Source organism: Cyprinodon tularosa, unplaced genomic scaffold (genome assembly GCF_016077235.1).
Source record: "Cyprinodon tularosa strain WSP-4 unplaced genomic scaffold, ASM1607723v1 ctg776, whole genome shotgun sequence".
NCBI lineage: Eukaryota > Metazoa > Chordata > Actinopteri > Cyprinodontiformes > Cyprinodontidae > Cyprinodon > Cyprinodon tularosa.
Window position 1 is genome coordinate 550,534 of NW_024039536.1, and position 23,976 is coordinate 574,509.

The window sequence follows — 23,976 nt, forward strand, 5'->3', positions numbered from 1 at the left end:
CATTTGAATCTCATTTTAAAGCAACTGAGGGTTTACAGTTTTCTGGGAGTTTGTTCCAGATTAGTTGAGCGTAAGAACTAAAACATTTGGTTCTGAATATGCAGACCAGATGTGATTCAGAAAACCTGAGAGGCCTGGCTGTTGATCCACTGATAATTAGCCTATAATGCATTTCGAAGCTAAGCCATTCATTGATTTATACCATAAGTGTTTTAAAGTCTATTCTCTGAGATATGGGGAGCCAGTGGAAGGATTTTAGAACTAGGCTGATGTTCTCCACTTTCTTTGTGCTGGTGAGGACTCTGGCAGGAGCATTCTGGATCAGGTGCAGCCGTCTGATCCACTTCACAGACCCATGAAGGCACCGCTGGAGCGATTACTTCTACTAAAGATCAACTCATGCATATTGTTTTTCAAAGTCCTGCTGAGACATTAGTGGTTTAATCCTGTAGATTTTCTTTAGACGATAGAAGTTCCTGTCTGATAGGAAGAGGGACAAGAGTCAGCACCCCCCCTCCTAGGACATCTTATGCAAAACATTACCTATTGTCACTCATGCAATAATCTTCTCTCTTACTGTTTAATGATGCATGCCAACTACTGTGCAGCCTGTGTAACTTTTTTTAACTTATTTAGAAGGTCATAACATCTCTCTAGTACAAGTGCAATAATAGAAGTCAACTACTGTGTAGTGTGTTTAATTTTCACTTATTTATACGGTCAGTACATTTCTGCAGTGCAAGTGCAACAACCGAAATCAACTACTGTGTAAACTTTCCTTAGCTTTTAAAGCATTTGAAATGTTTTTTTGGTACTATATACACTCCTTTTATATTGTGTGTAATATTTTTATCTTTAATGGCAACTTATTTTAACTCTTTGTACTCTAAATAAGCTACTGGAACCAGAATTTCCCTGAAGGAGTAATCCAAAGGGTTAAATTAAGTTGAGTCTAAGTCTTTTTGAGCCTTTTGAAAGTTCAGATCTGAGTCCACCAATACACCTAGAGTTAGAGCCTAAATTATATTTCCTAAATTCTCTTCTTTTGGTCCAAAAATTATTACCTCAGTTTGGTTTTTGATCAGGGGAAGAACATTTTGTCCTAGCAAACACTTGAATGGATTTGTGGTCACTTGGTGAAATGGTAATGTACAGCTGGGTGTCGTCTATTGATGGTAACTTAAGTAATTGTTTATTTAGATCTTAATTTGTGGGAACATGTAGATATTGAATAAAGGTGGACCTAAGTTTGCCCCCTGGGGAACCCTGCATATTATTTTTAAAGTCTTTGACCTAAAAACTTCCCTGTCCTTCAGGTAGGAATTAAACCAGTCCAGTGTTGTACCAGAAAGGCTGACCCATTTATCCAAGTGCTCTAATAAACTCTAGTGATTAACAGTGTAGAATGCTACACTGAAGTCCAATAATACCAGCACCTTGGTTCTTCAACAGTCTGCATTTATAGGGATGACAATAAACACCTTAATTATCCTATTGAATGGGTTAGTGCTGTATTCCGGTTCTATTAAGTAGCACCATTCTATGGCCAAATATCAAGTTTAAAAAAACAACAAAAAAGCCAGACCTTGGTTAAAGATTTTCGGAATATGACAAACAAGACATCGCTAAGAAGGCCTAGTTGTGTACTATGACTATGAAAAAAATAAATAAAAATATGTATATTCCTCTTCAAATAAAACAACTTATTCCTAGCTTTCTTCCTAATAGTGTTTTCTTAGTCATCTCAAGTCTATAAAGTTTTGCACCAGGGGAGAGCTGCAGGCATAAACTGCTTCATGTGTTGGCAGTACTGCAGAACTCTAAATAAGCTCTGCGTAAAATATTAAGTATGTTTTTTATTTCAACACCACTTAAAGGTAAAGTGGAGGATGTTCTTTTTCTGGGTGGATCATCAAAATAAGTGGTCCTCCTAATTGTCAATGTGCTCATCCCCATTTCCACTTACCAGTGGACCAGCAGTGGTGAGTCTGACATAGTGGAAAATTGCAAATCTTCTTTTGGAAATTAGGCTTTTATGAGCGATGCAAACAGCAACTTTTAAACAGAGTGTGTTGGAGCAGAAATGGGGTCGTGCATGCTCTCAGACACATTTAATCGGTGTTCCCTCTCAATTCAATTCAGTTTATTTATATAGCGCCAATTCACAACACGTCATCTCAAAGCACTTTCCAGTTCACCAGATCATCCAGTCAGATTGATTCAAAGTTTTCTATCTAAGGAAAACCAGCTGATTGCATCGACTCATTGACTCTTCAGCAATCCCTCACACTAAGCATGCTTGTAGTGACAGTGGAGAGGAAAAACTCCCTTTGAACAGGATCAAACCTCCAGCAGAACCAGGCTCAGTGTGAGCGGCCATCTGCTGAGGCCCACTGGGGTTCAAGGAGACAGAAGCAGAGATACAAAAAGCAGCTGTAAAAGGCGGCCCCCTCCCGTCATCCTCTCAGGAGAGGGTGCACAGATGTGAATGTGCTTTCTTTTTTTAAGTGGAGAGGGTCATCAAAATCCTCCACTCCACCCTTAAGTCAAGAGCCTAAGAATAACACTGGTATCTTATAGTAAGGATCCATACTGAAACAGCATAACCTCAACCCTTCTACTCCCACTTCAGTGAAGTCCTACGCTCATATTTTATTCTGAGGTCTACTCATGTCCAACTCTTCTTGGGCTGAGATCTTTTTTTTTTATAACTTAGCCTTTTCCCTTCCCTACATTTTGCACCTCCACTGGGTGTTGCTGACTTGCTCTGCTTCATTGCTTCTTTACTCATTGCACGCAAAGTCCTTGCTGCGGTCACAGGGCTTTAGTGAGTACATTTAAACAAAAGCATTTTGTTTGCTAACAAGTAGAGGACGAAAAAGTGTAACACAGAAATATAATGTAAAAAGCCAACAGGGGGCCATAATGTAATTGGAAAGCCTTAGTATGTAACCAGCAGCTACTATGCAGCTAATAATAAATAATCTGATATCAACTTTAATAATCCATCAGTATCAGAATGAACTGAGGGAATGAAAGGGACGTTCTGCAGCACGAGCTGCTGAAGAGCTTCTAATGAGCCGACAGAAAAGAGAAAGTCCGTTTTTAAGCAGCTGAATGCACTCCATGAAGTCTGACAGTTTCTAGCCAATGATTGTTTGGGTGAATCTTTAGGCCGATGTTTCATTAATCGTCTGGTCTGGTTAATGGCTTTATGCAACCGACTGGATCCATGTTAATTTATTCAATTTAAATCACATTTAATTGTGTGGATTATTTTGTTGTCTACATGAGACAAGTTTATGGTGGTAAAGGGCTTGTTTGTTATTAAGAAACCCGAAAAATGTAATAAAATATTTATTTCTGGAAATAATCGCATCTGTGCACAGGTGTAAATGATCGTGAACATAATGAAGTTAAAGCCTTAAAGCACAGCTGCAGGCTTCTATGGAGTAAATTTTGTTCCATTATTGTTGCTAACAAAGAACGTGTTTGTAAAATGGAAATAAGAAAAAAACTGTTTTCCTGAAATTGGACTTAGAAAATTATTTAAATACAAAAAAGGGTTTTTGAGGTTTTCATTTATTTTCTCCCAATTTCTACACACTTCTACACTACAAAACTTAATCAAATGTAAAAAAAAAAAACTGACATTTAAAAAAAATTTATATAAGAAACCTGTAAAAAATTCTCAAAGTTAATATTTTGATATAAAATATAAAAAAATAAACAGATAAAATTAAAAAAAAATTAAGAAAACATTTTTGAAAACAGCAACGTTAATCACAAAACCTTTATTCGATTAAAACCTTTATCAGTTTCATGCCTAGACTGCCTTTTTTTTAATTATTATTATTTCAAATTCCAAAATCTGTTATTTGATGGCAAAAACAAACAGAATTCACTTTATAGGCTGATGAGTCAAATCAAATTATGAAAAAGATCTTAATTGCACAGCCCTGTTTATTGATTCCAAAAATAAAAAAAAAGAATAAATTTTGATTTCCAGCTCAGTTTGATCCTTTTTGATCACTTAGTATTCATGTATTTCATGTCTTAGTTCATCGCTAAAAGCACTTTAGTTTATTTGTTTGTCACACTGGTGGTGATTTCTTTAAACACTAATAAACTCAAAGCCATAAACATAAATGTTGGCAAAATAGCTTATAAGGACCAGCAACATGTCATCACTTTACAACAACTGGTGCTCAATCTGAACAAACAGCAACAGATGGGGGAGGGACAGTCATATCTTGCTATTTTCTCTATGGTTTGGTTGTTTATCTGGAATTTTATGGAAAAAAGCACAAGAAGCTCACCGTAGCAAAACCCGATCCGTTCCAGTTTTTGACACGCTCTGCTGCAGCTAATAGTTAACCTGCTGAGTTGCGCCGCACTTTGCTTTGTTGACTTGTTTGATGTTTCAGCTTCTTAGAATCTCATCACTCTAACGAATTTGCCTCCTAATTAGTCCGACCTTTAGCCTTTTAGACTCTGCTGGAGGCATAAACACACAGCGGTGTCACTTTGTCATGTTTATGTTTTCTTTTCCGCCGAGGCATCTTCACATCTTCCAGCTCTGCCTCTCTCTCGCCCCCCTCTTCCCTGCCTCCTGGTTTACTGCAAACAGTGAGAACTTCATTTCACGTTGAAATGAAGAGCTGCCTGCGCTGGGAGCAGAGGTTACCGTACAGGTAAGCTTCGGCTGTCCCATTTGAGGGCCTTCAGTGATAGCGGCTGGCTCGGCTCTATTTCATGCCTTTGTCTGCTTGCTGTGATTAACTGCCAGCTCTCGTGGCTCGCTGATATTCTGCTTTTTGTCTGGAGAGCTTGGCTGCAGACGGCATCATGGGAGGAGAGAGGGGTTGGTTGACTGGAGGGTCAGCTGATCGGCTCTGAGGTGTGGGAGATTTATGACCCCCCCAGAACAAAGCTGTGTCTGCAGAGAGAGCGTGAACCATAAATCAGGAAGAACTGGGTCAGGTTGGGTCAGTGCTCATCTGCTCAGTGCTGATCTCTTTTCCTAAAGGTTCGTGTATTTTTTTTTTTTTTTTTTTACACCTGACACTTTAAGTGACTTTTTTCAGTCTGTCCTGCTGGAATTGCCAGTGTGATATCTCTGACACTCCATTCTTTGTTGCTTTTTAAGAACAGAAAATGGTCAATTTAACTATGCACTTTTCTTTTTTTTTTTGTTTATTATTTGATTCTTGCTACAAATTTTAATTAAGCCCTCTGGAATCAATACCATCTACAACCAACTGTTCTGCTCTTCCAGAAGCAGTCTTTTAGTCACCTTTCTTCTTAGAGATAGACTGATACATGTTTTTCTAAGGCCGATGAGGATTATTTTGATGTCAGTCTAACTGATATCCAATCCATATTTGAGATGAGTCTTGGACATAATGCTGCTTTTTCTTCACCATTTAAATATAAGAATGACACAATGATTAGAAATGTTCCATTAATCTGAGTTTAAAGAAAGAACCAGTTATTTTCACCCAAAAATTTTGGCCAGCCATCAGCCTATCAGTATCTCTCTACTTTCTTCTCTGTAAAAAAGCTCACAATCAGACTGGAACAAGCTTGTATGAAAAATACGTTTGGTCCTGCTACAGATGTGAATTAGAGTTGATTTGGTATTGGACAAATTCTCCTCCTGATCTGCCCTGATACAGTAGTAATAATTCAAAATTTCCCCACTTTCCATGATGGGTCCTTGGCAGGTCCCCAACAATTCCTTTTTAAACATCAATCTTTGTGATGTACTAAAATATTCTTTCTGTCATGATTTGTGGACACTAAGATCTAAAGAGAGGCACCTTCTCCTGGTCAGACCCTGTAATTCAGTTAAAGGTGGATTCAGATTTTTTTTTTTAAATTGCACTCCCAGGAGAAGGAAGGGGTCACTCCAGTGGCTGGAAGTTGGAGCGGATTTTGCTGGGAGTTGCAGGGAAGTGGGCTGTCATTTTGCTGGCGTTTGACTGGGAAGGGCCATTTTGAATGGCTGCTACTGTAGCTGAACTCAAACATTCACTTCATTCACCCGCCTAACTCTTGGTTCTTCATCTTATTCACTTGCATCTGTTGCATTAATTAAACTCAGACTTCCCTCTGCCAGACACCTTCCCCAGGTCCAGTTGGGAATCCCCTATATGGCTTGTGGCAAACTATGCACATGACTTTTAAAGACTTTCAGTTTTATCTGATGAACTCAGTATCGGTCAATATTAGCTTTAAAACTATAACGTTAGCCATTCCACCATTATAACTGATACACATAGGTAATGTTTTGTGACAAAAGTGAGAGGACTGTTCCTTCACTGACAGCCGATCAGATGCACCCAACAGATGATTGATTTGGCCACAAGAGAGACTCAGGTAAAAACCTCAGTGTAGTGTTTCAGAAACAGATCTGTTATTTGCAATGACTGTGAATTATTTGTAATGAACAAGAGGGAGAAAACTACATAACCTCTTTCAGGAGGTCTAGGCAAAAATTTGGTAACGGTTAACAGCCAGGTGAGTTAATAATATATCCACATATCAGACAAAATTCTAATACCTACAATCCCTTGACGAAATATTCTTCCATCTGAGCTGCTCCAACTGGTGGATCATTAAGTTTAGATGGAAGGCCATGTGTTGGTAGAATGAAAATCAGACAATTTTGTCGGGTACTGTAAAAACTAGACATTATACAGGATTTACATGCTTCATTTAACCAGGTAAAAGGCAGATTAAAACCTCTTTCCAAGGGTAACCTGGCCAAGAGGGCAGCTTAAATAGAGGGTTACAGGAAGTAAAAAAATAAAAATACAAACATACATAGCAGTCAGCAGTCACAACAACCAATCATGCTTTTCACTCTGTCTTTATAAAAGATTTTAATTCCCCCCAGAGATCAAAGAGTTCTCAATTTTAATTCCTTTTGTGTCATTCAGGTCGATGGGATGGACAAAAAGCATTTTTAGCCAGTTCTGTTTTGACACTCTGAACAGGATGATGTCCTGAGAATGCAGACTGTATCGGTTAATGTTTATACACATATAGTCATAAATATGAAGGTAGAAAACCAAATATAGATTTGTAGATAAAAGTCAGCCAGTGGGAGAACTTACGATCAGACAGGGATGGATAATATACAAGTGCATATAAGGAACAGTGATGTGCACTGTAGCTGCAACCAGTGACAAAAAGCAATGCACAGCGATAATCTGACTTAGAGTATGCATAGAAAGCAGATCTCCATAGCCCAACAAAGATAAAGAAAAAGAAGAGGTGATCAATGTCTTCTAGAAAAAAAGGATTTGTTTTAAAAAATGAATAAATAAAAAGAAAATAACTATTCCAGTTTAAACTTAAATAGGTCTTTGACTGTGGAACTTAAAAGAAAGATCCTCATTAGTTAAAATATCAAGATATTTATGTGCACAGTTGACAACGTGCTAAACTGAAAGGGAAGCTGTTTACTATAAGGAAAAAAAGCAGAAAGCAAATTACACAGCATTAGATACATTTCACAAAGATACTATAATAGTAGCCCTGGTATGGATCCTTGAGGCACACCCGTAAAAGTAGAGAGGAAGAAAGAATATGACTCAGCTCCTTGGACACACTGTATTCTGTCTGATAGTTAGAGAATCAGTTTGATTACATAGACCCTCTATGTGAAGCTATCTGGCAGATGGTACGGTCGACTGTGTCAAACACTTTTGACAAGTCTGTAAAAAGGGCTGGACAGTATTTACGTCCATGCAATGCCCCTATGATGTCATGAACCACTTTAACAGCAGTGCTTCTGTATTGTGCTGTTTACAAAACTAGGAATTTGCTTTGGTGAAAAGGCAAAAAAACAAAAAAGGCACTAAAAGTCTGTAAGTGAAAGAAGATAATTTATTTAAGTAGACTATTAACATAGATCTGTACATAGGAGGAGTTGGACAGACAGATCAGTGGACGGACTGCGAAATCCTGGATTTTAATCTTTTGCCAGAAGGGAACGGACTGAATCGGTCTGTGTCCAGGATGGGTGGGGTCAGCTGCAACCCTGGCTGCAGGTCTCTGGAGGAGATGGACAGTTAGTTAGCCCTTTATAGGGCACTCATTGAATATTTTGAAATTCAAAATGTCAGCGTTAATGGAGGAAAAAATAAGACCTTATTACTTTTGTAACATTTAAAAAATAGATATTTTCAGGGCAACAATTCAAAGACAGTGGAATTAACAAAAACAATGAGTTATAAGTTATATGTAAAAAAAACAACTGCTTCTATAAAAAATGGTGAAAAATACTTACATACAATACTTTTTTGTCACAGCATAATCCTCAGGAAATTAATACTGATATGGTAACTTAAATATGTCAGTTTTAACTATATTATAACAATTTATGAATAACTGATTTATTTATTTCTGTATTTCATTTAGATTTTTAAAACTTTTGTATTCTCTTGTATTGTATTCTTTTCTCTTCAAATTACATTTGAGAGTTTCTCTTCACTGCTACTGGTCTGAATGGATGTTAGCAAATCGTTTTGTTGGTCAATGTGCGCGTCTAGATTAAGTGTTTGTATTGGGTTGGAAGTGAAGAGAATGTAATCTGTGAAACACAATTTCTGGAAAACCAATTGGAGTAAGAAAATATAACATCTTTAAAAATAAAAAATCTGTAAATGATTATTATAAATCTGTTAACGTTTTTTTGGAGACAAAAATGTAAAAAAAAAAAAAATGAAAACAAATCTGTTTATTTGAAAATTATTTGAAAAATATAATTTCAAAGAATTAAGTGTGAAATAATAGAGTAAGAAAAAAAAATGCAAATAAATTTGAAATAAAATTTAAGAAAGCAGCAAAGTTACACTTAAAAGCTCTTTTTCAATTCAGATGCTTTTTACATTTTCATATCTGGATTGCATTTATTTGAAATTTCCATTTACAAAATGTGTTCTTTGCTTGCATCAATAATGAAACAAAATTTACTCCATACAACTGGCAATTTTGTTTAATTAGAAGACTTAAGCAGCTCATTAATTGCACCAGATTGACAGTTAACCTATCAGATAAAAAGGGGCTAAGTACAGAATGTACGCCACACTTCCGATAGGCAAAAATGGCGCCTTTTCTTTTTTACAGCAGAGTTTAGAACAGCTCAGTATCAATCAGCAAATCAAACCCCAGTAAAACACACATCTTTGTGGTTATTATGCAATGAATTAAATTTAAAAGAGGTCAGGGGTTATTCATTATTTTTCTAGTCTCTATAAATTTCAGATTTTCTACCGTCAATCACATCAGCTAGTGAATTAATGTTTTGTATTTAAAAAGCCCCATTAGCTGCTCCAAGTGAGTCACCAGTAATCCCTCCATTATCTTCAGCTATGTTCACACTGTTGGCCTTTAGTCTCTGCTCGTCTTAATCACCCTAATTATATCATATTTGTCTTTTCGAGAAGCTGATGAAAACGAAACGGCATGTTCCCCATTCTGGCAGCGACTTTTAACTGATTATACACAACGCATTACGCTCTCTGATTCCAGTCTTTTTGATTCCGGTCGCTGGTTTGACTAGTTGTGTGATTAGTCTTCCTAAGGGCAGCTCTAGCCAAAGTGAAAAATTGATTTTTCAGCTGAAGGATTAGCATTGGAGTTATGGCTATGGGCATGCATTACATTACTGTGATTCACACGGCATCTATGCATCAAAAACGGGCTGAGGAAATTCTTTAGCAGATGCAGACTGCTGATATTACGGGGAAAAAACATGCACAAAGTTTACTGTAGTCTTTAGTGTCAAAGCAGCGGGCACCGAATATGGAAATAGCGCTGAATAACTTGACGCTGCCTTGTCAAAGTTCAGACATCCTGAGTAAAGAAATACATAAACTTTCCCAGGAAAGGATGGATCTTAATTTATTTGTCTGTATTGTTGCGCAAAGCGCCAATGCAGGCTGTGGCTGGTAATCAAACACATGCAAATACTGGTTGTGGAATGGAAATGACTGTGAAACATCACAAAGCTCTCTGTGCGGCTGCCAAAGCAGCAGGGGAGTTGTTCCTGTGTTTACGACAACACTGATCGCATTTTCTCCCATTTCCCTTTAAGCAGGTGTGTGATGCACTCGCCGTTACTGTCTACCACCTTCATTGTGCCAAAAACTTGAAAGCTTTTACAGTGCGTGTGCACGGCAGAAATCAAACGTTTCACTGAGCTCTAAACAGCATCTCTGCTCTTAACTCCAAAGTGCTAAACTGCCAGAAAAAGGCAGCGGTGACCTTTACGTGCTAAATGTGTCATTTACATACTTTGTGAGAAAGCTTTGGACGGCAGCTGACTGGACTCTCAAGTGTTTTGGTCCACTATTTGTGGCTCTTATACACATGAGTCATTATTACCAAAGTTTTGGAGTTATGATAGCTTTTTTACTGTCAGGGTTGCTTTAATGAGTAACATAAATGGCAGAAGGAGATCCCAAGGGGCAGCTATTAGCATGCGACTGGTTTATTACTGCAGTCCAGTTTTACTATTGACATTAGTTTGGTTTCAGGACTTAACTGCAAACTGTGATGATGCACATTAAAATGCCTCCCACAGCACTTTAGTAGCATTGTAATTATATGGTACAGTGCAGTGCTGCAGTTTTTATGTTCATTTTATCCATAAAGGAGGAATAATTAAAATGAGACTAAAGCACAACATAGAAAACACTTGGAAATGTCTTAATTGTCTGTTCTTTTGAAAGGGTAACGCTGTGTGGCACCTGCTGAATACTTTTCCTCTAATTTGAAGCTTTTGTTTTAGAGTTGCAGTTTAAAGAATTCCGGTCATATTCAGAATTCAAAATTCTGAAAGTACTTTAAATATGAAATTACTCCTTTAATTCCAGACAGTTAAAATTGATTGACTTTGGACTCCTGCAGGCCAGGAGATTAATATCTCTATACTGGAAAAAAATGGATGTACCATCAAATCACATGTGGGTGAAGGAGATGACATCGTGTATGGCTCTGGAGCGACTCGTTTATATTGTCAGAAGAAAAGGAGCAAAATTTGAAAAGACATGGTCACCGTTGACCGAGTTTCTGAAACGTTACAAAGGACATTAAGAGAACTGTGCTGAGATGGCTGGGTTTAGTTTTTTTTCTCTCTCATTGTTCATTATTGTTTATTTGTGTTTGTTTTGGGGACCAAGGTACATCGTCCTGTCAACCTCAACCACATTGAGCTGTTGGTTCATTGCAAGGCATTGAAAGATGGTTGGGCTCTATTTACTATTTGGCATCTGGCTTTATGACAGTTATGTAGCACTGCCTACTTTTATTTATTGGCACATAATGTGACTATGGACCTTTAAGCTCATTACTTGGCCTTCACCAATAAAAATGTTGCTGCTAACATCAACACAGACCACTCAAGAATCCACTCCTAAAGCTGAAAGCTGTAAAAGGTGTAAATAGTTCTGTAAAAAGATCTTTAATAGATAAAAAATGAAAGTATAAAATCTCTAAAAAGAAGTCAAATTTAAATAGGAATTTTTTTTCAATAATTAATAAACATTTTGTTTCAGAAAACAAAGTTCAGTTTAATTTCTGCATTACATGTTTTATAAATTTCCATTTACAAGGCGTCTTTGTTTACAGCAATAATGGAACAAATCGACTCCATATACGACTGATAAGTTTACATCATGAGGCTGGGAAAATGTTAATTCCTTTTAGAGTAAAACTGACAGACAGATTAAGCTGCTTCCATCTGAAGATTTCACCGTCATCTGTCATCGTCATGAGGACAGCTTGAGAAATATTCACAGAAAATCCCTGTTTAATTGTGTTTCATTTTCTTCTGATACCGGAAACTCCCTGAACTCGACTCTGTACTAATAGCAGTTTTTCTCCGTAGAGCCTGCTATGCTTTAGAGAGAGAAGTTTCATTGCGCTTTGAATTCCACATCCGTCGTACATCTGCTCTGTGGGTTTAATTCACAGACACCATCAGGCATTATAATATCTCCCCAGACAGCCTTGAGTGAGCAGTAATGTCGTGTGCTGTGAATTCATCCCCTTGTGTCGGTTGGGGAGATAAATCAAGTTGCCATAAAGAGGAGGATTTTAACAGTGTGGCGTTAGACAGAAGTGACAAAACTTTTCTGTTTTAATGGACTGTGGGCACTTTTTGGCTGAACACAGTGAGGGACTGGAGTTACTTTAATCATAATTTATCCTTAGCTCAAGGTGGCACATCAGAAAGCTGAAAATTACGCACTGCGCTGAGCGTTAACAACTCATTTAGGATCAAGAATAAAAGAAAAATGCCCATTAAATCCTCATTTCAGAGGACCATTGAACAATCATGCCTATCAGACATTATTATCTCTGACTTTCACTGATAAAGTGAGAACGAGGAAAGATGCTGGATCATAATACATCACTCCGATCACACTGAGATGGTAAACAGCCGGCAGACATTAACCACATCATTATATTGAAGTCACACAAATGGAATAAAAAAAATACAGTCGATGCAAAGCAGAGACTTATTTTCAGCAAAAAAAGTCATTTAGGAAGTTCAGTGGTTCATCTTTGGTTTTTGGTCACAACTGTCTTTGATTTCATCTGCTCATTTAACTTTTATGATACTGTGATATGGGACAAAAAAACTCAAAAAATGTGTAAATGTTAGTTAATAAATATGAAGATGTTTAATATTTGTATTTTTTCCCTGTTATCAATTCATATATTAATGTAATATCAGCGTGACAGCTTTTAACAGATAGAAGAACAATTCACAAATTTACAAATGTGAATTACAAATTTACACTTATGAAGCAAAACTGTATCAGTATGAATCACAAATGTAAGATTATATATCATAAATTAGGCTCGGACGCCGATATTGGCAAAAAAATGCGTATCGGCAAAGCATGTAAAAATGCCGATCCAGACTGCCGATCCAGTTTAAAAAAAAAAATCCGGTCCGTATTTTCCAGTTTCGCTGATTGAAACAATCCATTCCACTATTTTGCGCCAGTGTTCCCCGAATCCGGTTCGCAATTTCCAGAACACCTTCAACACACCCACAGGTCTTTTTGGGTCTGTCTCCCGGCCTAACCATTAAAACAGGTGAATTGGAAGATAGCGGGGAAAATGTCAGCCGTGTGGGATTATTTTATCCTGCACGATGTGTAGATGGAGACTAGGTGTGGAGGAGATTGGGGAGTATAAGGCATTTTTGTGTAATAGTTCACTATTATTTGCACTGATTTTTTTTTAACAGTGTCTTTTTTCAAGAGTAGAGTCCTGATTCTAAGTTAATAGAATATTTTCCACTCTTGTCTGCTTTGCATTTTTATTAAAACTTACAGTAATACTTGCACCTTTAACTGTTTACGGTTTTATTGTTCACTGTGCAATTTCAGATTGCTATTCATAATGTTGTCCAGTTTGTGTTTATCTCTTAATAAACAGGTAAGTTTGTTGTTACCAATCATTGTGTTTTATTCAATCTCACCTAATTCAGCTGGCTAGATGTTATCAAAAGTACTAAAACCCTTTTTAACATGAGTCTTACAACTAAGGCTAAATACTTTAACTTAAATACATGCTCGGATAGGTTGGTATCGGCCAGTATCGGTATCGGATCGGAAGTCCAAAAACAATATCGGTATCGGATTGGAAGTGCAAAAACCTGGATCGGGACATCTCTATCATAAATGTACCAGTTTGGAACACAAATTACTATTATTAATCGCAAATTTATCAAGTACGAGTAACAGATTTAAGATTAAAAATCAAAAATGTGTGAGTACTTATCACAAAGTGCAAAGAACACATTTACAAGTATGATTGAAAAATTTAAGATTACAATTTACAAATTTATGATGAACAACCACAAAGTCAGGAGAGTGAATCTAAAATTAAGAATAAAAATCAAAGATTTACAGGTGCCTATTAAAAGTTTACAAATATGAATCAGAAATGTACAAGTGCAAATCTTCAACCCATAAATTTGTAATTCAACGTGGAGAGACTTACACAGAGGAAAGTTGCAATACAAGCTATTACAGTTATTTATACGGGTAACAGACTTATTCTCTTCAAAATCGTTCTATCTAAGGAAAACCAACTGATTGCAACGACTCGTTGACTCTCTGGAATCCCTTGCACTGAGCATGCATGTAGTGACAGTGGAGAGGAAAAACTCCTTTTTAACAGGAAGAAACCTCCAGCAGAACCAGGCTCAGTGTGAGCGGCTATCTGCCGAGGCCAACCGGGGTTCAAGGTAACAGAAGTAGATAAAGACATGAACAATATAAGTTCCTTGGCACTTGGTCCCCGGAAGAAGACTGTGATGCTGTATTTTAAGATACGCTTGGATGAATAACCTAGAAAAGGATTAGAGTAGTCTTCCCCCAGGGCCCGGACACTGGTGGTGGAATTAGCCAGAGGAGCAGTGAGACTGGAAATGAGGGAGGAGATGGGGTCTAGATGGTCGAAAATTTGCTTGTGTTCAGGATGGAGAAGCTATGCCAGGAGTTAAATAAAGGGGATATTGCAAGATGATTGGCCTCAGAGAAAGTTTGGTTCCTGAGTTGATTGGCTGGAGCTGAATGAAGGACATTGAAGGTGGTTCAAGTGAAGCTGATAAGGGTCTCTCTGATTGAATTTATGCTTAAGCTTAATTTCCTACTTAGATTTTTTCAAAGCTTTTACTTTTTTTTTACTATTCAGAACTTGTATTCTAACAGATGAACATCGGATGTTACATTTCTATATGAGTTGACAGGAAGAAACTAATACAAATCTTACATTTCCTAATTTTTAATGCTCTAATTTACATATTCAGAGACCTAGGCACACAGGTTTTAACTGCTATCTTTCCACATATTCTGATTTACTAGAATACTGATGAACAGCGGGTAAAGTATAACAGAGACGACAAATGTCTTTCTTAACAATGTGTCATCTCCAATTGACTCAGACTCCTCTCCTTGAGCTGAGGAAGGCTCCACACCCTGGGCTCAACTTCCTGCAGAGGTTAATGGAACACATCCTGATAAATTAGCAAAGTGCGACTGTTAGATCAGTCATCTAAATACCATCGTTCTCTCCCAGCGCCAGCCTGGCGTCATTCCAAGCACACAAATGCGCTTTATTCTTTCGGGTTGCCAAATTGGATTTACTCCATTGCACTGCAAACTCTTCCTGCTTAATCACTGCGGGGAAATAATCAGTGGCCAAAAAAAAGATTAACGCTGTGAAAACTTGTGGTAACAAACGAAAAGAGACAAAAGCCACACAAATGATGAGAACGTCCTCCTCTTTATGACTGTTGTAATCTCGTTTTAGTTCTGTTTTCATTTAAAGGTGGGTATGGGGGGGGGGGGGTGCTTCTTAAACAGTGTTGGTTTTGTGTGAAAAAAAAAATCTGTTATTTGTGAAATCAAAGTTCAAAAGTTTGGATTTAGAGCATCGTATTGTTATTCTCTAAAAAGACCTTGCATAAAATGCAATAAATGATAAAATGAGGATATCTCTTTATAAAAAAGAAAAAAAAAGATTTTAGCAGCACATGATTTTGGTGAAGGATTTCAAAAATAAAATCAAAAAAGAAAATGAAATCAGCTGCTCCATTTTATAGACTCTGTCGTTTTTAGTTCCTCCAAGGCTGTAAACTCCTCCTCAAGCATTTCATGGTTGAATTGAAGGGAAACTGTCCTAAAATCAGCGTGAGTTACTGGTAGATTGCTGCAAGAGTATAATACATCTGAAGAAGATAGCCATTAACTTGGACTAACTTACCCTCATTTTTCAAAATGCATGTTTGCTTTTTGGTTTCCAAGTTTCTTTCAGATATAGGATGTATTTATACATCAAAACCTGAAAAATTGTTTATAAAGAATTCCATCGGGTTTTAGAAAAATGTTAGCTTACTCAGCTGTCTTCCTTTTTATTTGTGGACATCATGTCAAATGAATGAGGAAGTTTAAAACCAAGGGATAATTATTTATGTGTTTGAGTGTCCGTCAGATGAAACAACTGCGTTTTGTGGACCAATAAAGACATGTTATTGGTTTTTACTTTTCATTATTAGTGGGGAAATTCCTTTTTGCTTACCCAGAAATATCTCTGGATATTTTTATAGCATAATTATAAACAAACCAATTGGTAATCAGACTTTTTTCTTTGTCTGAATCTGAGCACTAATTGTTGCCTTCCTGCCAACATTGCCTCATTCAGTGATGATTCTTTAAAATGCTAGGAAGGGTTTATGGCTCAAAATGGTTTGCCGAACAGTTTTCATTTAGCCCCAGTGAAAGACCTTTTCTATCGTCTTTAGAGTTTTTTTCATTAACTGGAAATTGTAACTTTGACAAGGAAAAGAACAGAAAAGTTGAAGTCGTAGATCCATGTCATCCAGATCTTGGAGAACCAAAGCAACCCTAAAAGAACATGTTTGGTTTTACATCTAATAGATTTGGATTTTTTTATATGCTGTTTTAGTTTTTATGCCAGATTATCTGGATGCGTACCCTCTAAAATGTTTCTTTTTTTGTTCCATGAGTCCGAAGAATTATGTTATTGTAGTCTGGATGACAGATGGACCTTTTTATTTATCTGTTGTTTTTTTTTATTGGTTAACTGCAGTTTTTTGTCCAAATCCCTCCCATGGATGCCATTTTTGCCCCTTTTTTTTAATATAAGGTTGAATAATGCGCCGTTTAACTGAGGCATGCAAAGCTTGAGATCTCTCCATTTCTAGATAGTACCCAATAATGGGCAGTGCTACAGTTACTCCATTATACTATTTTAAGGGCAACATATCTAATAATCTTATTATAAGAGATAAAGGGTAGTTCACTTTGGAGATAATCTCATTTACCTCGTCGAATTAAAGGCAAATACAAAGATTTTAAGAAATTGATACCTATTTAGATCAGTTTTTGCAGTGTAACACTAAATCAATTTCTTATGGTGATGTTTGCTCCTATGGAACCGTTTCTGTGGAACATTTCAAGCTTTGTCACTATGAGGGTGGAGCCAACCTGAGAAAGTAAACTGCCTGTGATTAGATATTTTTCAGGAAATCCTGCCTTTTACGAGTACTTTTTTTTTTACCAGTAGTAGACTTTTGACTTGATATAAGTTAGAGTAAAAAGCCTGAAGTAGCATGTTGTGAATGTGGAACGCTTTGGGAGATAATGTAATATAACAATAGAACAATCTGCCACATCCGAGGTTTAGAAATCTGGTGCCCTCAGTGCCTTTGACAAAGTCAAAGCTTGGAACAGTTTTGTTTTCCATATTTTGCAGCAGGGGTTCATTAAAACCATCTGGTTTCAATATTTCCTTATAATTAATGAAAAAATGGTTAAAAGAAGAATTTTAATTTTTTGTTTTTAACAGAATTAATATTTAGTATTGAGAAAATAAGATTTATTCAGGGTTTTTACTGCATCATCCTAATTAATCATATCATGTTTTTGCTCAGGATGCTTTTAGTGTCCATTAATTGGGAGCTAAAAACAGGCAACATTTTGTTCACTGCAAAAAACAACAACAAATGACTCTGGACCTGCCAGATTCACATCTGGTGGCAGAAATATATACTTTGTTTTTCCTTCCTGTGTGATCCTGGCTTTTCTCACCTTTAAGAGAACATCATGGTTATTAAAAGGCATGAATAAATGCATCTTCCTAGCACGGTTGTTGTCTGTGTGTGAATCAGGTTATATCTCCTTTGAGTTTGAGGTAAAGAGAACAGCGTATTTGCTCTGATCTCACACCACATGAAAAGACACAATCTGTTTCCCCTAATGCCTGACATCATATTCCGATTAAACCTTTCCTTCGTGACTTCTGGTAGCTTTCAGAACCAATATGTTCCCCCTTTTCAAAGGAAAAAAAAACTTTTGCGACAATGAAAAATTTTAGTTTGATTTACTAGGAGTGTACTAATAATGAAGAACCTGTTGTTTTTACTGCATATGGTTCTGATTTCCAAAACTGCAATTAGAACTTAAACAATAAAGAATTAACCTCTTACACCCTAAGGGGATATAAATAAATTTCTGCCTGACAAAAACACACAAAAGTAAATAACTTATAGCCTCAAAGCTATTAGATTTAAGAAGAAACTTTTGGTACGTCTGTAAAGGTAAGATGTCATAGAATGGTTTTCTGGTGTCAGCACCATTGTAGCTTTGACCCTGCCTGAAATATTAGGGACAAAATACAAAATATTTTGCAATTTTTGAACCTCGCCAAAATTTTCTTTGAAATAAACATTGCAAAACACTACCAAAATATTATTTATAGCACAAAAAAGTAGTACAGACTTTCAAATCTAAATGTTGTGTAAAAATATACAAAATGTGGACTCAATCAGATGAATCATATTTATTTTAGAATGGTATTAGTGAGAAATTTCTTAGGCGGAGAGGCCATTTTGGCATATTTATCCATAAATGTCACCAAACTGTGCCAAATATGTTTTTTACATCAAAACTGGGGGTTTGGTAAAACTACAAGGTCATGTAGCAGCTGGACCCGCCGGTGGGTCCGTAGGGTTCAAGGGGTTAAATAATCATAATAAAATCTAAATATTTGCGTTCATATTGTCATTGATTATCTCAAGGAAAGAGATAATAATGGTTGCAGCTATCTCTCAAATTAAGTGCTTGTGACCCAATCTAAATCTCCCAATTTGATTTCTTCAAACTAATTGGCTCTACTTAATTTTTGTTTACGACCTTGTTCCTACATATGTAATAATACATTTCTAAAATATCTCAGAGTATAATCTGGTGAAGATTCTCAGTCATCCATGTCATAGTCATTCTAAAGTTGCCCCTAACCACTACCCCCTTTCAGAGGCATAGACCAGTATAGGGTATTGCAGGCTAACAAAGACCTCAATGACTCCCCATTCCTAATGAGCGGACTTGTTCTTTTGGTTTAATTTGCATGTTTTTTAATCCAAAACAAGGCTTTGCTGGGCCACTCTATATAAGCTTGGAACTCAATGCTAATTCAGACATTTTGAGTTGGAAAAGCTTCCTTAATGTGAAGCAAAAGTCCAGTGGATAGTTTTTTTTACTTTTTCGGAAATCTTAGTGTATAGTTTCAGGTTGCAGCATGACAAAACGGAAGCAGAATTACTTCTATTTATTTATTGTAAACAGATAACAAAAAGGACTCTGCTGTGTTCTCAGACTAAATGTTTTCAAAATATATATATTTTTTCATATTATCTGTTCTGTATTCCTTCGTAGTTTATCTTTACCTCATTTCAACATATTCTTATTATCAGTTCGTATGAACAGTATTTCGTGGGTTTTTGACATTTTTCCTCGAAAAAACATATCAGTGCGCCTGCGTAGCCAGCCAGACGAAAAAAGCAGATCAGCGGACGGACGTAAAACTGGGACGGACGAGCTTTCGACAGTGCAATAATTGATGTCTCTCACTAGGTTGCTTGCTGTTTTGGATGTTAGGGTTAATTGTATGTTAAATTGTATGTTATTGAATGGTGCGTAAGATGCGCATGCGCACTGATATCTTGTCTCGAGGCAAGACGTAAAAATACGACGAAATACGACGAAAAAAACGCCAAAAACCTACGAAATACTGTGCATAACTTTTTGTACGATTTCTATTTTCAAATGTAATCAAATGAAATTTCTTTCAAATGTCACTTTTTCAGATTGAGTTTTAAAACTTGCATTATTTTCAAATTGTGTCTTCGAGTCCAATACAAATGTTCGCTTTCGACGTATAAAAATATTGTTGCTAAACTTCATGCAGACCCATAGAAATGCTTCTTTGATCCGTACTCCGGAGGAAAGCTCATCCCCAGGAGTTTAGAGAATGTGATGATCTGTACGCAATTTGAAAATATCTCTCAATCTGAAAAGACAAATGTAAGAAAAAAAACTTCCGAAAAGATTAGCTAAAATATATATATTTGTTTGCAACTGCATTCAAAGAAAGTTCATTTTATACATTTCAGCTTGTGATTCCTAAAAATATACAGTTACTTTACATAACATTAACAATACGTATAAATATTTATCAAAATAAAGTAAAATGATTCGATACATTTTTCTATAAATGTATTAGTATGATATACAATTTTTATATATTTTAAATTATATTAATAGTATTTTATGATACATTTAAATATTTCCTTGTACATTTTATAATTTAGTTGTATATTTCATATAATACATAATTAATGAATGTTACTTCTACTTATTAAATGGTAAATTAATTTATTTCGTCATGTATTTTGGCCCTCCATACCTCAGAGGTCACATCATAATGATTGTGAGAACCATCTTGTGACCCCCAACTTAGGCTACGTTCACACTGCAGCCTGAAGTGACCCAATTCCGATTTTTTTGCCCATAAGTGACCTGTATCTGATCTTTTTATGACAGTCTGAACGACACAGATCGGATTTTTTCAAATGCGACCCAGGCCACTTGGATATGTGGTCCTGAATCCGATACGTATCTGATCTTTTCAAATGCGACCTGTGTCTGTACGGCCAGGTCGCATTCATCCGACCTACACGTCATTGATACTTGACAAATGTTACAAATGTTACTAATCTGCGTCCTACTAAGCGGAGGCGGGAAAAACTAACAACCATTGCGGAAGATAAAACAGAGAGCAGTCAATGGAGAGAAAGTGAGGTTGCTGACTTAATTCATATTTGGAAAGATAGCTCGATTCAGATCAAACTTGAAGGGTCTTACCGGAACCGGGGGAGGGTCTTTCTTTTTGATCTTCTTAAAAAGATTTCGTTCGTAATTTGCCTGCTCCTGTTGGAGAAGAACTTAAAGAACGCAATATATGCTGCGGTATTACGAATCATGTTTACTTCCGCAAACACTGAGGACGCTTGCTACATGTGACGTCATCGCGTCCTCGAGTGCGCATGCCGGACACTTCGGTTGAACGCTTTCAGTTCACACAGTAGATCACATACAAGTCGCATATACTTGGAAGTGTGAACGGACACGCAAAAAAATCCGATTTCACAAAAAAATCGGAATTGAGCATTAAGGCCTGCAGTGTGAACGTAGCCTTAGTGTCTCAAGACCCCTACTTTGGGAACCCCTGCCTCAGAGCAAGGGTGACTTTATTCAGTGTAGAAAGCAAAGTTTGAGCTCTAAATTAAAAGACAAATGATCAAGTTTTAGTTGTATTGATAGTTTTGCAAGGAGCTTCGTATAACCATATTTCTTTTTAACCTCTGTTTTGTTATTGAAAATAACATTTCAGCGTGAATGAAGTGGTAGGAACAGGAAAATCTCTAAGTTAACCAGACCAATGTTTTTCCTAAATACTACAGAACAGAGGCCATCACACTTTCTGGTCTAATACTGACTTGTTTTCAGATTTTTATTTCTGTGAATGAAAGCTCAAACTGTGCCGCAGGATTCCGATTGTGTGCCAGCAGTTTTCCCTGGAACCGTATCAAGTCGGCTGGTTAGCCAGGCAGTGAGACTCGGTCGGCTATAGAAGGGATGCATTTCCTACTCCTGGGCGTCCAGTCGCCTTTGTATCCCCGCACAGCACAGCGTGAGCAGGAAGATCAGCAGCAGAATGAATGGGCGGCAGAGGCAGCGGCGGCGAGGTGAACCAGAGAGATTAACTGGGAAATTGACACTGACAAATCTCATACATTAAGGCTTCCTGGGAGGCAGCTATCGGTGGAATAGGCAGCAGGTACCATATCCCATAAATGAGGCCGGGCTTCTGTAATAGTCTGCATGCTGGAGAGCCAAACCTTCCTGTGGAGGAAACCACAAATGATAAGGAAGCCAGGTGTGCCCGGAGACTTTTCATTTGACTAATGTGTTTTCAGCCAAAATAATGAATAGAGTGAAGGAGATGAGAGTAATTAATTTGAGCTTTACCAGCTAAATAACAAAGCAAATACGGGCAAAACTGTTTCATTTCCCTTCGGACTTGACGCCTTTTTCCTCCTCTCTTGCCTGCTTTAATGAGATAAAGCCAGCCTCCTTTGAAAAGGAGACCTAGATACTGTTGTTAGTAGCCCTTTGATCTGTTCTCAGGGTGTTTGCTTATATTTCTCAGGGTAATGAAGGACACAAACACCATTTACATACATCTTCTCAGTGTCCACAGATATTAGTAATACATCTTTTTTCTTGCAACACATTAAAACTAGCACACAAACTCAGACTTTTTGTCTTCTTAACTTGGAGCTATTTTGGCTTTAATTATCTCCTTCCCACCCCATTCTGCATGTTTCCTTCAGTGCTGCGAGTGGGGAACCTAATTACCAAACACAAACACCTCTTTGGCCCTGGCAGCCTCACCACTTCTTGTTGACTCTGTCTTATTCTCAGTGACTTAACCCTGCTCAAGAGGTTCATGGTGTGTTCTCTCTATCTTTATTTATTTCAGACGGTGAAGTTGTTTTCCTGGAAAGGTACTACTGCCCTTGCCGTTGCCTAGCAACAAAGTAGGTCCATGGGACTTCACATCTTGGAGATTCTCCACACCTACTGAGACGCAGTCCTCCTCAGACATTTGGGGAAAGTTTGAGATTACGTCGCATTTAATGAAAGTAAGCAGCTTTCATGAACACTTTTTCATGTATTTATACTCCTTTGTCAAGTTTGTCAAATCATCAAATCAAAGTTTATTTATATAGCACTTAACAAAAACACCGGGAAGACCAAAGTGCTTCACAGAAAGATTAAAAAAAAATTAAATGTGCAAAATGGGGAGCTAAAATCATAAGTATAAAACAATATGTCCTAAGAATTAAAATCCAGGTTGAAAAATGAGCCTTTGAATAATCAGTCAATTGAAGAAAGTGAAAAATACAATTATTTTCAACTTAAACTATTCAGTCATCTGCGTTTAGACATTCCCTTTGTTAAAACATTAATTTAACCTCAATACATACATAGCTGATTTTTAAAGGCCCCAGAACAACCAGCATCATGACCACCAAAGAACACCAAGGAAGAAATGTTGGAATGTTGTTAAAGTCTTTAAGATTTCTGTTTAATTCTTTATCTATGCGGAACAAAGAGAAATCGACCCAGACCCGTGTGTCCAACTGAACTGACCCACAAAGCAAAGAAATCATTAATCAAAGAAGCAGCCAAAAGTCCCACAGTACCGCTGGAGGAGCTGCAATCGAAGCATCCTTAGTTCTGACTCACATAAAAAACCCTGCCGTGAAAAAAAGCACTTCATGTCTTTTTGAACCCACCAATGCCTGCAGAGAAACGTGTGAAGTCAGGATACTGCCAAAAGTTCACAGACATAATAAATGCTTTTCTCCACGTACATCCATCCGTTCATGATTTCTCTGTGCTCGTGGCTTTTTATGCTCCTCCAGATTTCCTCCTCCAACTTTTTTCACTTTGATAGAAGAATCAACCTGAGAAATTAAACTGCTTGATGTTGGTTACTCCTCTTCAGACATCTTAATGCTAATGGCTGTTCTCTCCTACAGATAAATTCTGACTTTAGGGATGCACCATTTAATCGGCCCCCTATCTGTATCGGCCTTAAAACTGAATATCGGACATCGGCCACCCCACCGATATTTAACCCGATATTTGATCAGCTTCTGAGTTTCTAAAGTCTAAAAAAAAAAAAATACTACTTCTTCTTCGTCTGTAAAAACCTCTTTTTTACAGACTTAAAAAGTTCTAAAGACGAGGGAAAAAATATTGATACATTAAAATATCCCAATATCTTCATATGCTGATATATTGCCATTTAAAAACACCATATCAATCTCTTTTACTAATGAAATATTGCTATATGTCATCGTTATGCTACGAAATCCCCCGCAAATTCACGAAATGTTGCCATATTTTTATATGTTGATATATTGACGCGGTATCGATCTATTTTACTAACAAAATCTCACAAGAATTTGCAAAATATCACGAGAGTTTGTAACAGAACCATGAA

General features: G+C 37.0%; 1 long non-coding RNA gene across 2 annotated transcripts in view; it reads left to right on the forward strand.

Annotated features, from left to right (window-relative positions):
* Positions 1-23,976, forward strand: part of LOC119773668 — a 143,993-nt gene that overhangs the window by 50,435 nt on the left and 69,582 nt on the right. For both annotated transcript variants that reach the window (XR_005279443.1, XR_005279442.1), the window contains exon 2: positions 22,444-22,606. This is a non-coding gene — a long non-coding RNA (uncharacterized LOC119773668). The remainder of the gene's footprint in view (positions 1-22,443; positions 22,607-23,976) is intronic.